Here is a 13787-nt window from a genome sequence, read left to right on the forward strand (position 1 = left end):
TGGATAGCCATTTTGCTTTCTTGCATTTCCTTTTCCTTGGGATGGTTTCCGTTGCTGCCTCCTGTATAATGTTACGAGCCTCCATCCATAGTTCTTCAGGCACTCTGTCCACCAAATCTAAATCCTTAAACCTGTTCCTCACTTCCACTGTGTATTCATAAGGGATTTGATTTAGATTGTATCTTACTGGCCCAGTGGTTTTTCCTACTTTCTTCAGTTTAAGCTGGAATTTTGCTATAAGAAGCTGATGATCTGAGTTACAGTCAGGTTTATGCAAATGTAATGGGACTGTGTGAAGCTAAGAAAATTTTGGGACATACTATACAATGAACTCAAAAAGATCTTATGTTCATTGATATACAGCCCCCCCCAACCCTCCTTATGTACACAACCACAGCCATGAGGATTTTAATAGCAAAAAGTTGGAAAGATTATATAATCCCTACAATAACTGATTGGCAAGCAAAGATGATAGAATATTCAGAACTTGCAAGGATGACTGAGAGAATACAGTAAGATTGGATAATGTTCAAAGAATATCTTAAATAGTACTGTAATAACACAAATCTCCTGACAGATTCGGATTGAATCTTGAAGTTCAAGGATATTATAGAGTAAAAAATTTTCCTGATAATTAACTGAAAATAATAATAAATATGAAGTGCGTATACACTAGTAAGGTATAAAAAGCACAATGAGGTGAATCAGAAGTTAAAGGGTATGTAATGTAATGTCCCATGGACTGCAAGAAGATCAAACCTATCCATTCTGAAGGAAATCAGCCCTGAGTGCTCACTGGAAGGACAGATCGTGAAGCTGAGGCTCCAATACTTTGGCCACCTCATGAGAAGAGAAGAATCATTGGAAAAGACCCTGATGTTGCGAAAGATTGAGGGCACAAGGAGAAGGGGACGACGGAGGACGAGATGGTTGGACAGTGTTCTCGAAGCTACGAACATGAGTTTGACCAAACTGCGGGAGGCAGTGGAAGACAGGAGTGCCTGGCGTGCTATGGTCCATGGGGTCACGAAGAGTCGGACACGACTAAACGACTAAACAACAACAACGTCAAATGAAGTGTTGTTCTACGTAAATTGTTTTGTAATAAAGAATCTTATTAAAATAAAATAAAAACCAGTTTTATAGATACAAACCACACTCATCTAAGGATGTTATACTCCTGTATTTATGTATTTTTAACATGCTGATAAAGCCTGCAGTCCTATATCCACTTAACTGCAAAAACGTTCACTTGAAAGATAGAGGTCTTACTTCTGAGCAGGATCGCAGTGAAAGATAAATGCATATTTGTATGCAAAGGTGAGCCGTAGTGGGAATTTACGCCAGCAACACAGGCTGTGTACACGTTACCGCTTACTGTGGCCTCAGTGCGCTCCCGCTGCTGTTGTTTAAAGTCCAATGCACACAGCATTAGCCACAATCCATAGTATTCTGTAGTTTATCAGATCCCATCAGTTTTTAAGCTGCAATGTGTACCTTTGAGACCGGCTTTGCGACAAGCGATGGAGAGTTTCCTTGAATGGGAGTTTGATGCAGGAAAACAAATCCAGTAATGTACACTGGGTGAAGATATCCCCGCTCCTCTTTGGCGTGCCCACTGGGGTTACCACCGAATGCTGGGTTGCCCTGCATTTAAATGTGAAATGCTACATCCCGTATTGATACAGTTTTGTCCTGCATTTCAGGTCTCCTCTGTGTCTCTGCCCCCCCCCCCGACAAGTTAGGGACCCTCCCCAAACGTGTGTTTTTGAAAGGGTGTGGGGAAGGTCATGTCTTTAAGCACTGAGTAGCCAGGCACAGGCAGATTTACAAATTCACGTGGAAGTGCGTGCGCACGTGTGCAGAGAATTCCAGAGGGGCTATTCTGTTGGGCTGCAAATAGGTTGCAACGGATTTCTTCAGCACCAGATGAAAATGAAAACGAACCCCCCCCCCCCCCGTTTTGCCCTGTATCATGCCAGAACCAAGGTTGCACCCCTAGTACAGCTTTGTTTAAAAACAAAAACCCCATATGAAACACAGTGTGTGTGTGTTAAGTCGCTATTGGGCATGTAAGCTGTATTCACTTATTTGTACTGTATATATAATTATGTTCCTCTTTGTACTAGCCTGGGCAATGTCAGAAATGTAAATCCTCCTCAGTTTATTAATTTATTATTCGCAACCTATTTGCTCACTATGTAGCAGCTCTAGACAACCCCACATTCAGTTCCTGGGAATCTGCGGGTAGGACTGGGCTAGGCACTGCCATTCCCCTCCCCACCCTCCCTTCAAAAATGGCGCCGAACGCCAAGGGAAGTGGTGAGGTCGGAGGTGCGCAAAGCAGGGGAGGCTGCTCTTCAGTAGACTCTGGGAAAGGTCTTCCTTCACCCTCTTCACGCCACGCCTCTTGCAAAGTATCTCTCTCTTGTTGTGTCTGGAGGCCCGTTGAATCAAGCATGACCCCTTTCCAGTTGTAACTAATTTACCCGGGACTAGCCTGGTTCCCCCCCACCCCCTCCACTGTATACTGATGTTAAGCCGCCTGGACACCTGTTCCCTCAAGGCTTGCAATTTGCCTTTAACCTGTAATTGGGGTGTATGGCATTCCTACACAGCCTTGAAAATGCTTAGGAGTTTGCAAAGCAACAAGTGGGGAAGAAAACTTAACTGCAATTTTTGCTCGGTAGTGGAATTGTCCCCTGCTTGCAACTAGCTATTGAAAATGGACAGCAAAGGAATGCAAAATCTAACATGCATTGTTTCTTGCACTTAAATGATATTCGCAAGGACCTGCATTTGCATTTAGTTGCAGAACTGCTTAAAGTACGTTGGACTGCCAGGTCGCTAAATCTTCCATTCCCGGGGGACGTTCTATTACCTACAAACTCTCCCTAGCCACCCAAAGTCCAAAATGAGAGCTATAATGTATCTCCCTTAGCTTGCCCCAACGGATATATCACGGCACAGCAAAGACCTCTGCAAGGAACTAACATTCATATTGGTAGCCCCAAGAACGCATTCAGAAGTGAGAAGATGATTTTTTAAAAAAACAGAAACACTGGCAGAAATGTTAGGGAAAGAGGACATTTTCCCAGACAGGTTTTACAAAAACTAATGAGACAACAGGTTGCCCAATTTTTTAAATTAAAATACGTAGTCAATTAAAATACATAGTGTTCTAGTTTACTAAGCAGATAAGTGTAAAGAAGTGAACTAGTCATAGTTAGGTGAACCAATATTTTTATTTTTTTTCCATTAACGCAGTTGCACCCAGTGCAAAATAGTAATAGATATGCAAGATATGCAACAACCCGAACCCCAAAACTCTGCAGACAATAAACTCTCGTTTTCTTCTCCTGTAGGTGAGCACTAATTGTGCTAAGAATGCAGTAAACTAAACATTCAAATATCATAGAATCTAGAAGCGGGAACTATAGTAATATCCCTGCATATGTCTTCCTGCTTCAGGTGAATAGCTTGCAGATTTGCAAGCTCCAACAAGCAGTAGAATTTTCCTCCTACTTCCCTGCAGCTGGCATTTTTTGTTATTTCGAAAAACCTGATGGATTCCTTTCCAGTTGTGGCCACAATTTCCTGAAGAACACGGGGAAACTGCTGAGGGCTCTGGTTCCATTCTTTTTCCTCCTCTTCATCCTGGTGGCCACTTGGTTGACTTTCCATTTCCCCTAAGAGCTCTGGCGCTGGAGTTGTCTGCAACGATGGAAGCAACAAATCGTACTGAATTAAAAAATGAAACATAAAGGAGCAGTTCCAGCCAGAGAGGTCTCCCATTCCTAGCACTGATTAGAGTTCTATATTAGCCCTTTACTCTTCCCTTACCAAAGGGTCGCCCATGCCTGACAATCTGCAAACACAGCTGAGCTGAGGCCCCGAAGGATAACTCAGGATAACTGGGTTGGTAAATTATGAGGCTTCATCTCATGGTCGTTCAAGCCCCAGTTGGGCAAAAGATTCCTGCATTGCAGGGGATTGGAATAGATTATCCTTGATCTTCGTGGTTCCTTCCAACTCTACAATTTTATTCTTTTATACACAGAAAAAAGTGTGAATCGTTTGTTTGTTTGTTGTGCAGTTGGATACAAAATGTGGACTGGAGTGAGGCCATCACGAAGTTGGAAAGCTGATGTGTGGTTTGAAAAATTGGGGTGGGCGAAAATCAAAAGACTGAGGCCACATCCACACAATAACATCCAAAGCACTATTATACCAATTTAATCATGGCTTCTGCCCAAAGAATCCTGAGCACTGCAGTTAGTTAAGGGTGCCGAGAATTATTAGGAAAACTCCTGTTCCCCTCACAAAACTAAAATTCCTAGGTGGTTAAGCAATCAATTCCTTTCCCCAAGGAAGTCTGGGAATTGCAACTCTATGAGGGGAAATGGAATCCCCTAATAATTCTCGGCACCCTTAAAAAACAACACCCCACAGTTCCCAGGATTCTTTGGGGGAAAGCCATGACTGTTTAAAGTAGTATGATACTGCTTTGAATATCTACTGCATTATTGTTGTATGGTCCACATGATGCTATATGAAGATTGTTCAGAAACTTCAGTTGGTTTTAAAAGCAACTACAGGGGGAACCCTACTAGACACACAGGTGCTTTACCAGGTCCAATTGTTGGAATATTCTAGAAGAAACTTTTGAAAATGGTCTTGAGCAGGTTGCTAGGCAAAAGAAAATTTCCCCAGCAACAGGTGTTCAGCTAAGTCTGGGTCAGTGTAAATGAGTATGTGAAGGAGTCAGCCTTAGGTCTCTGGCCGGATAGCTAAAAGAGAAAAAGATTGTGTTGCTTTATTTGTTTTCTATATTAAATGACCAGTGTAAAGTTTTGTAAATAATAAAGACTCTAAGAAACAGAACCAAATGGTGTTTATTCCTGTAATGAGAATTTCACTAAGAGCTGCAATGCTGCTGCTGCTGCTGCAAAGAAATAGAAGATGCAGGAAAACTTTTCTGTAAAAGGAACTCTGCTGCAGAAAGAAATGAAAACCCAAGAGTTGTACTCACATACCAAAACCAATGGCTTTCCCTGGTTTTCAATATACTTTAAAGCCCTAAGTAGCCTGGGACCAGGATACTCAAGTATCCCCATCTCCAGAGAGTATGCTGATGGACGAGGATATCCACAGGCCACTACCTTTAATAAGTATCTCTTTATTAAGTAAGGTATGGTGGAAATGTTTTCAAGTAAACACAAATGAGTAACAACAACAAAATATGATGGAGAACGGAAGGGATGGAACAACCCTGACACAATTGTAGAAGTATGCATTCTTACTCTTGAGGGGCCCAACAAAGAGGGCTCTACCTTATGGGAGGTCATTCCAAAATAAAATGCATTAAGTCTTTCAGTTGCCTTAAATTAACAACTAATTGTTACTGTTTATAGAAGTATGCAGCAAAATCATGCATACCAGAATAAGAGAGATGGTTTAAAAAGAATCTCAAGCTCACATACCTGTTTCAGCTTTTCATCAGTGAGGCAATTCAGTTCGATAATAAACTCATTGTCTGTAGGAGAAATCTGAGCTGTGGGATCAATAATTTTAATGATGTCAAGCTGCTCTCGAAGCCCCATCTCCATGCTGACTTTACGACTCAGATATTCAATATATTCCACCTAAGAAAACATGTAGTTAGTTACCAATGATGCTCACTGAGAATTCCACATTCAAAGGGAGATGTGTTGTGAGAGGAGGACAGGGATTTCTTGGTTGTAGCCTCCTGCCTTTGGATTGACCTTCTCAGAGAAATTTGGGTAGCCTCATCTCTGCTCTCATTAGACAACAAGCCAAGCCTCACTGTCTGTCCTCCCCAATCCTTTCCTACCAGTTGCTATCTGCTACTTATGCTTTATCCTCTTTTTAGTCTATTATGGATGGCCTTCAGAGTGCTTTAAAAACATTTTTATTAGATGGAGGCAGGGTATAAATGTCATCTCTTTCACAATTCAAGAAACCTTGGATAACATCACAGGAAAATAAAACTTGAGAAATTAACCTTCTCTATATAATTAAGGGAATTAGCACTTACTGTTACAAATGCAAAAAGGTTTTACCTGTTCATCGTTCGTCATTGCACTCCATGGAAGTTCATCAAGATTCCTGTGCTTGTTTTTCTTTTTTGGAAGCATGCAGGGAGAGCTTGGTATACTGGGTATGATGTCAGAAAGCACGTCACTTCCACTTGCAATGTCACTGCCAGGCAACTTATAGACATAAAAATACATATATCCGATCAATTTCAGAATGAAGCAATGCAGTCCAACGTTCAGCAACAAACTAAAACACTAGAAGTAAATACGGAAAATTAAGGCTTCAGTCCTAACACACCTACATGGGAGCCAACTGTGTTTGGAAAAGTAGCATTGGCTTATGGCTACTGACTAGTTGGAAACACAGTGCTTTCAATGTTGTTATACAGACCAGGCAGTTTATTAATGCACAGGACAACCTATAAAAGCATTTTTACCTGCCATTCAAATTCACTGTCCGACCAGTCCCAATATGTACTAATGGAAGAAGAGACATCGCTGCAGACACTACCCTCTGGGAACAAATCAAAAGATGTCAAGTCCTGATCATCCAAAAGTGAGAAGCAGTCATCCTGGTCATCGACAAGAGACAGACGAAAACAGTTCTTCACTGCATTCAGAGCTGGCTACACTAGTGCCACATGAAGTCAAGTTCCACCTGCAAAACAGAATGGCAGTCACATTTGACATCGGTATTTCAGTAACTTATTTAACTTATATGCAGAATTCATCACGCGAAAGGCTGGACTAGATGAATCCCAAGTCAGAATTAAGATTGCCGGAAGAAATATCAACAGCCTCAGATATGCAGATGACACAACCTTGATGGCAGAAAGTGAGGAGGAATTAAAGAACCTTTTAATGAGGGTGAAATGAAAGAGGAGAGCGCAAAATATGGTCTGAAGCTCAACATCAAAAAAACCAAGATCGTGGCCACTGGTCCCATCACCTCCTGGCAAATAGAAGGGGAAGAAATGGAGGCAGTGAGAGATTTTACTTTCTTGGGCTCCTTGATCACTGCAGATGGTGACAGCAGTCACGAAATTAAAAGACGCCTGCTTCTTGGGAGAAAAGCAATGACAAACCTAGACAGCATCTTAAAAAGCAGAGACATCACCTTGCCTACAAAGGTCCGTTTAGTTCAAGCTATGGTTTTCCCAGTAGTGATGTATGGAAGTGAGAGCTGGACCATAAAGAAGGCTGATCGCCAAATAATTGATGCTTTTGAATTATGGTGCTGGAGGAGACTCTTGACAGTCACATGGACTGCAAGAAGATCAAACCTATCCATTATTAAGGAAATCAGCCCTGATTGAACAAATGACACTTTCCCTTGCAGATATATCAGCAATGGAAACAGCTCTGCCTATTAATTTTCTGTATGCCAAGCAGGTGATTAAAAAAAGAAGTGGCAAACCTACCTAGCTTCTACTCAGCCTCAACCATTGAAGCCAATATGTTGGTATTTAGTCCCTTTTCTCCTTAGTTTTATTAATAAACCTTTTTTTAAAGCCCATACAGTACCCTCACCCCCAGCAATCTTCTTAGCCTCCTTGCACCCAAACACCATGTGCTTTTCAATATACAATGCGGTTGCGACTGGTACCATCCCAGCCAACAACAACCCTGCGAGGTAGGCGGGGGACGGGGCCGCAAGACCACCTGGAGACACTCCCCACCCACTCTTCGCCGCCCCCCCACCCCCGTTCTTGCCTGTGGGCGTGGAGGCGGCGCAGGGGGTCCGTGCGGTGGCAGGACGAGAGGTGGCAGCCGAAGTCGCTGACGTCCAGGCAGGCGGACCCCTCATCGCACAGGCCGAGGCCGCCACCAGCACCGTGTGCGCGGGGCGGCGCTGAGAAGAGGAGGGCGCTGGGCTCGTCGGGGGCCAGGAACTTCTGCGGCTCCTCGCCGGCCATGGCGGAGGCGGCCGAGAGGCAGGCGGCGGAGGCGGCGGGACCTACGCGTTCCTCAGGCTCCCGCTGCCCTGCGGACGGGAAGGCTCAGCCGAGCAGCCATAACGGGGAAAGGGTACGAAAGCGATTCTCCTCCGCGATTACTCCCGGCTTCCGAACGGAGCCTCCAGTCAGCGATCCAGCGGTCGCTCGGACCGGAAGCCTCTATCGTCAGCTTCCGATTCCCTCAGCCGCAAGGCTATACGCTGAGCGCGCGCCCCTATAAGGGGGGGGGGGATAGAAAGAAGAAAGGCCGTCTCCTTCTCCCTCCCTGCAGTGCCCTCTGCCGTTGGAGGCGGGCAATGGCAGGGGGTGCGGCCAGCTCGGGTGGGCGTTGAAACTGGAGCTTTAAAAAATAGAGCGAATTCGGAGAACGTGGGTTCCGCGAGAGTATTTGCAGGACTAGAGGGCTGCAAATTTAGAGCCATGGATGCTCAATTAATGCCACTGGCCGCGGTCTGGCTAGCTGCAGGCTTTTGCAAGCAGGAGAGGTGTGTGAAACAAATTATCTCTCCTGGTTTGGAGGGACGCTTTAAGGCTTCAGCACACCTGTTACTGGGTGCTACTGGGTTTACAATAAAAAAGGTGACATGCTTTATTGAAGAGGCTCATAATGCGTGTGAGGAAGGGGATTGATTTGCCCGGAGAAGCCAGAAACAACGCTATCACCTTTCCAGAAATTTTCGAATTTGAGGAGCCGTTGCAGGAGCTAAGTGAGGCTGAACTGACTGAGCTGCTCAGCTTGCACGAAAGCAACATTACAATGGACAAAAACTTGGAGAACAGCCCTACGTTTCAGGGAAATATATTTGGTGTTGACCTTGGAACTAGTTGCACTGACCTAACGGGAGATGACAGTGGCATAGACTGCTTTATCATCAACCCGAGAGAGCAAACTTCTGACATGGAATGTGAAGACAACGTGCTTGGCGTTTTCGGAGGGGGCTGCTATTGCGAGATCCCGTTTGCTGGACTTTTTGATGACAATGAAGGAGGACTATTGGGTGACGAAGGAGCTGCTCCTTCGGAAAGTGAAGTGACTATGGTCGACCACCCTTCACCTGTGGCTCCAGAGGCGGAGGCGGCGGCAGCTACCAAAAGGAAGGCAGGAGGGGAGCAGAGTCTGACCGTGAGTGCCGAAATGCTTCCTACTCAATCTTCCTACCAGAGTTTCGAACCAAAAAAGAAAGTGAGAAAGTCGAATCCAGAAGTCCCCAGTGAGGAGCAGCCCTCATGTAGCTATCGGGAAGCCTCGTCTGAAGCCTCACCTCAGTACGATTTGCTGCTTCCATCGTTGCAGACAACTCCAGCGCCAGAGCTCTTGGGGGAAATGGAAAGTCAACCAAGTGGCCACCAGGATGAAGAGGAGGAAAAAGAATGGAACCAGAGCCCTCAGCAATTTCTCCGTGTTCTTCAGGAAATTGTGGCCACAACTGGAAAGGAATCCATCAGCTTTTTCGAAATAACCAAAAATGCCAGCTGCAGGGAAGTAGGAGGAAAATTCTACTGTTTGTTGGAGCTTGCAAATCTGCAAGCTATTCACCTGAAGCAGGAAGACATATGCAGTGATATTACTGTAGTTCCCGCTTCTAGATTCTATGATATTTGAATGTTTAGTTTACTGCATTCTTAGCACAATTAGTGCTGACCTACAGGAGAAGAAAATGAGAGTTTATTGTCTGCAGAGACTTTTGGGGTTGGGGTTGATGCATATCTTGCATATCTATTACTATTTTGCACTGGGTGCAACTGCATTGATGGAAAAAAATAATAAAAAAAAATATTGGTTCACCTAACTATGACTAATTCACTTCTTTACAATTATCTGCTTAGTAAACTAGAATACTATGTACAGTGGTGCCTCGCTTTACGAATGCCTCACACAACGAAAAATTCACTAAACGAAAGAGTTTTGCGTTGCGCAAGGCATTCATAAGACGACAAAAATTTCTTTGACCGCCGCTTCGTCTTACGAAGCGTGGCCATAGAAAGCGACAAAGGAAGATCAGCTGTCAGCGCGGGAAGCTGACAGCTAATCTTCCTTTGCTAGGGGGTACAGAGCCAAAACGCGGCGGTGCGGCGGCTGCCCCTGCCTCTCTTCCCCTTGGCTCGGGGAAGACAGGCGGGGGCAGGCAGCGCCCGCTGCGATTCAGCTCCGTCCCCCGCCGCCGCCTCTCGCTTGCCTCCCCCGACATGGAACGCAACTTCGGAGACCTCCATGCCGAGAGTGCGGGGCGAGAGGCGGCGGCGGGGGAAGGTCTTCTCCCACCGCCTCTCGCCCTGCACCCCAGACATGGAGCGCAACTTCGGAGACCTCCAAAGTTGGGTTCCGTGTCGGGGGAGGGTGGCGAGAGGCGGCGGCGGCGGAAGACCTTCCCCCGCCCCCGCCTCTAGCCCTGCACCACAGACACGGAGCGCAACTGCGGAGGTTTCTGAAGTTGCGTTCCGTGCCGGGGGTGCGGGGCGAGACGTGCGAGGCGGCGGCGGGGGATGGTTTCCCCCCACTGCCGCTTCTCACTGTGCACACCCGGCATGGAGCGCAGTTTCGGAGGTTTCCGAAACTGTGTTACATGTCGGGGGAGGCAGGTGGGAGGCGGCAGTGGGAAAAGCTATTCCCCCGCCGCCGCTTCTCGCTGCGAAAAGCCGGCATGGGGTGTAGTTTCGGAGGTTTCCGAAGCTGCACCCCATACTGGAGAAGGCAGGCGGGAGGCGGCGGCGGGAGAAGCTCTTCCCCCGTCACCGCTTCTTGCCACGCACAGCCGGCATGGAGCGAGCACAGTTTCGGAGACCTCCGAAACTGCGCTCCATGTTGGGGGAGGCAGGCGGGAGGCGGCGGCAGGAGAAGCTCTTCCCCCGCCGCCACCTCTCGCAGCGTAAAGCCGGCATGGAGCGCAAATTTGGAGGTCTCCGAAGCTGCACTCCATGTCGGGGGAGGCAGGCAAGGCGGTGGCTGGGAGAAGAGAGCTTTTCCCCCCGCCGCCTCGCACACAGCTGGCATTGGACGGGGCTTCGGAGACCTTCTTCGAAGCCCCGTAGTATGCTGCCGCCAGTCCCCCAGAGCCTATAGGAACGCATTTATTAAGTTTCAATGCATTCCTATGGGAAACCGGGACTCGCTAGACGAAAAATTTGTTACACGAATTGACCCGTGGAACGAATTTATTTCGTCTAGTGAGGCACCACTGTATTTTAATTGACTACGTATTTTTAATTTTAAAAACTAATGAGACAACAGGTTGCCCATTTTGGGTCTTCTGGACCCCAATTGGGCAACCTGTTGTCTCATTAGTTTTTGGAAAAATGTACTCTTTCCTTAAGTAGTGAGTTTTTCCTGCCCCACATTTCTGCCAGTTTTTTGTTTTGTTTTTTAAATCATCTTCCCACTTCTGAATGCGTTTTGGGGGCTGCCAATATGAATGCTCATTTTGGACTGCGGGCGGCCAGGGGGAGCTTGTAGGTAATAGAAGGTCCCCTGGGAATGGAAGATTTAGCAACCTGTCAGTCCAACTTACTTTAAGCAGCTCTGAAACAAATGCACGTCCTTGGAAATATCATTTAAGTGCAAGAAACAATGCATGTTAGATTTTGCATTCCTTTGCTGTCCATTTTCGATAGCTAGTTGCAAGCAGGGGACAATTCCAGTACAGTCGAACCTCGGTTTATGAACACCTCGGTTTATGAATTTTTGGTTTATGAACGCCACGGACCCATCTGGAACGGATTAATTCACTTTCCATTGCTTTTAATGGGAAAGTTCGCTTCAGTTTATGAACGCTTCTATTTATGAACAGACTTCTGGAACCAATTACACCCATGTTTCAGTTTATGAACGCTTCAGTTTAAGTACTCCGTGGACCCGTCTGGAACGGATTGATCCACTTTCCATTACTTTCAATGGGAAAGTTCGCTTCAGTTTATGAACGCTTCAGTTTATGAACAGACTTCCGGAACCAATTGTGTTCATACACCGAGGTACCACTATACTGAGCAAAAATTGCAGTTAAGTTTTCTTCCCCACTTGTTGCTTTGCAAACTCCTAAGCATTTTCAAGGCTGTGTAGGAATGCCATACACCCCAATTACAGGTTAAAGGCAAATTGCAAGCCTTGAGGGAACAGGTGTCCAGGCGGCTTAACATCAGTATACAGTGGAGGGGGTGTGGGGGAACCAGGCTAGTCCCAGTTAAATTAGTTACAACTGGAAAGGGGTCATGCTCGATTCAACGGGCCTCCAGACACAACAAGAGAGAGAAACTTTGCAAGAGGCGTGGCGTGAAGAGGGCGAAGGAAGACCTTTCCCAGAGTCTACTGAAGAGCAGCCTCCCCTGCTTTGCGCACCTCCGACCTCACCACTTCCCTTGGCGTTCGGCGCCATTTTTGAAGGGAGGGTGGGGAGGGGAATGGCAGTGCCTAGCCCAGTCCTACCCGCAGATTCCCAGGAACTGAATGTGGGGTTGTCTAGAGCTGCTACATTGTGAGCAAATAGGTTGCGAATAATAAATTAATAAACTGAGGAGGATTTACATTTCTGCCATTGCCCAGGCTAGTACAAAGAGGAACATAATTCTATATACAAATAAGTGAATAAATACAGCTTACGCACCCGTTAGCGACTTAAAATGCTGCAAGGTGATCACACACACACTGCGTTTCATATGGGGTTTTTTGTTTTTAAACAAAGCTGTACTAGGGGTGCAACCTTGGTTCTGGCATGATACAGGGCAAAACGGATGGAAGGGCGATTTTCATTTTCATTTTCATCCGGTGCTGAAGAAATCCGTTGCAACCTATTTGCAGCCCAACAGGATAGCCCCTCTGGAATTCTCTGCACACGTGCGCACGCACTTCCACGTGAATTTGTAAATCTGCCTGTGCCTGGCTACTCAGTGCTTAAAGACATGACCTTCCCCACACCCTTTCAAAAACACACGTTTGGGGAGGGTCCCTAACTTGTCGGGGGGGGGGCAGAGACACAGAGGAGACCTGAAATGCAGGACAAAACTGTATCAATACAGGACGTAGCATTTCACATTTAAATGCAGGGCAACCCAGCATTCGGTGGCAACCCCAGTGGGCATGCCAAAGAGGGAGTGGGGATATCTTCACCCAGTGTACATTACTGGATTTGTTTTCCTGCATCAAACTCCCATTCAACGAAACTTTCTCCATCGCGTGTCACAAAGCTGGTCTCAAAGGTACACATCGCAGCTTAAAAACTGATGGGATCTGATGGAAGCTAGTTTGAGGGAAAGCGTATCAAAGAGGAATATTTTGAAATAAACTACAGAATACCTATGGATTGTGGCTAATGCCGTGTGCATTGGACTTTAAACAACAGCAGCGGGAGCGCACTGAGGCCACAGTAAGCGGTAACGTGTACACAGCCTGTGTTGCTGGCGTAAATTCCCACTACGGCTCACCTTTGCATACAAATATGCATTTATCTTTCACTGCGATCCTGCTCAGAAGTAAGACCTCTATCTTTCAAGTGAAAGTTTTTGCAGTTAAGTGGATATAGGACTGCAGGCTTTATCAGCATGTTAAAAATACATAAATACAGGAGTATAACATCATTAGATGAGTGTGGCTTGTATCTATAAAAGTGGGTTTTTTCATTTTAATAAGATTCTTTATTACAAAACAATTTACGTAGAACAACACTTCATTTGACATTACATACCCTTTAACTTCCGATTCACCTCATTGTGCTTTTTATATCTTACTAGTGTATACGCTCCTGCCAACCTAGCAGTTTGAAAGCACGTCAAAATGCAAGTA

The 13787-nt window shown here is 45.9% G+C and overlaps 1 pseudogene across 1 annotated transcript; it reads right to left on the bottom strand.

Annotated features, from left to right (window-relative positions):
- Positions 1-3226: 3226 nt before the first annotated feature.
- LOC132591528 (protein FAM199X-like) lies at positions 3227-8110 on the bottom strand (annotated as a pseudogene). Its single transcript, XR_015948646.1, has 5 exons — positions 7773-8110; positions 6497-6717; positions 6084-6233; positions 5484-5645; positions 3227-3714 (listed from the first exon to the last, which is right to left on the bottom strand). The product of XR_015948646.1 is annotated as a protein FAM199X-like (transcript).
- Between the last annotated feature and the right edge of the window lie 5677 nt (positions 8111-13787).

The sequence above is a fragment of the Zootoca vivipara genome, chromosome Z2 (genome assembly GCF_965207765.1).
Source record: "Zootoca vivipara chromosome Z2, rZooViv2.hap1.1, whole genome shotgun sequence".
NCBI classification, from domain to species: Eukaryota; Metazoa; Chordata; class Lepidosauria; order Squamata; family Lacertidae; genus Zootoca; species Zootoca vivipara.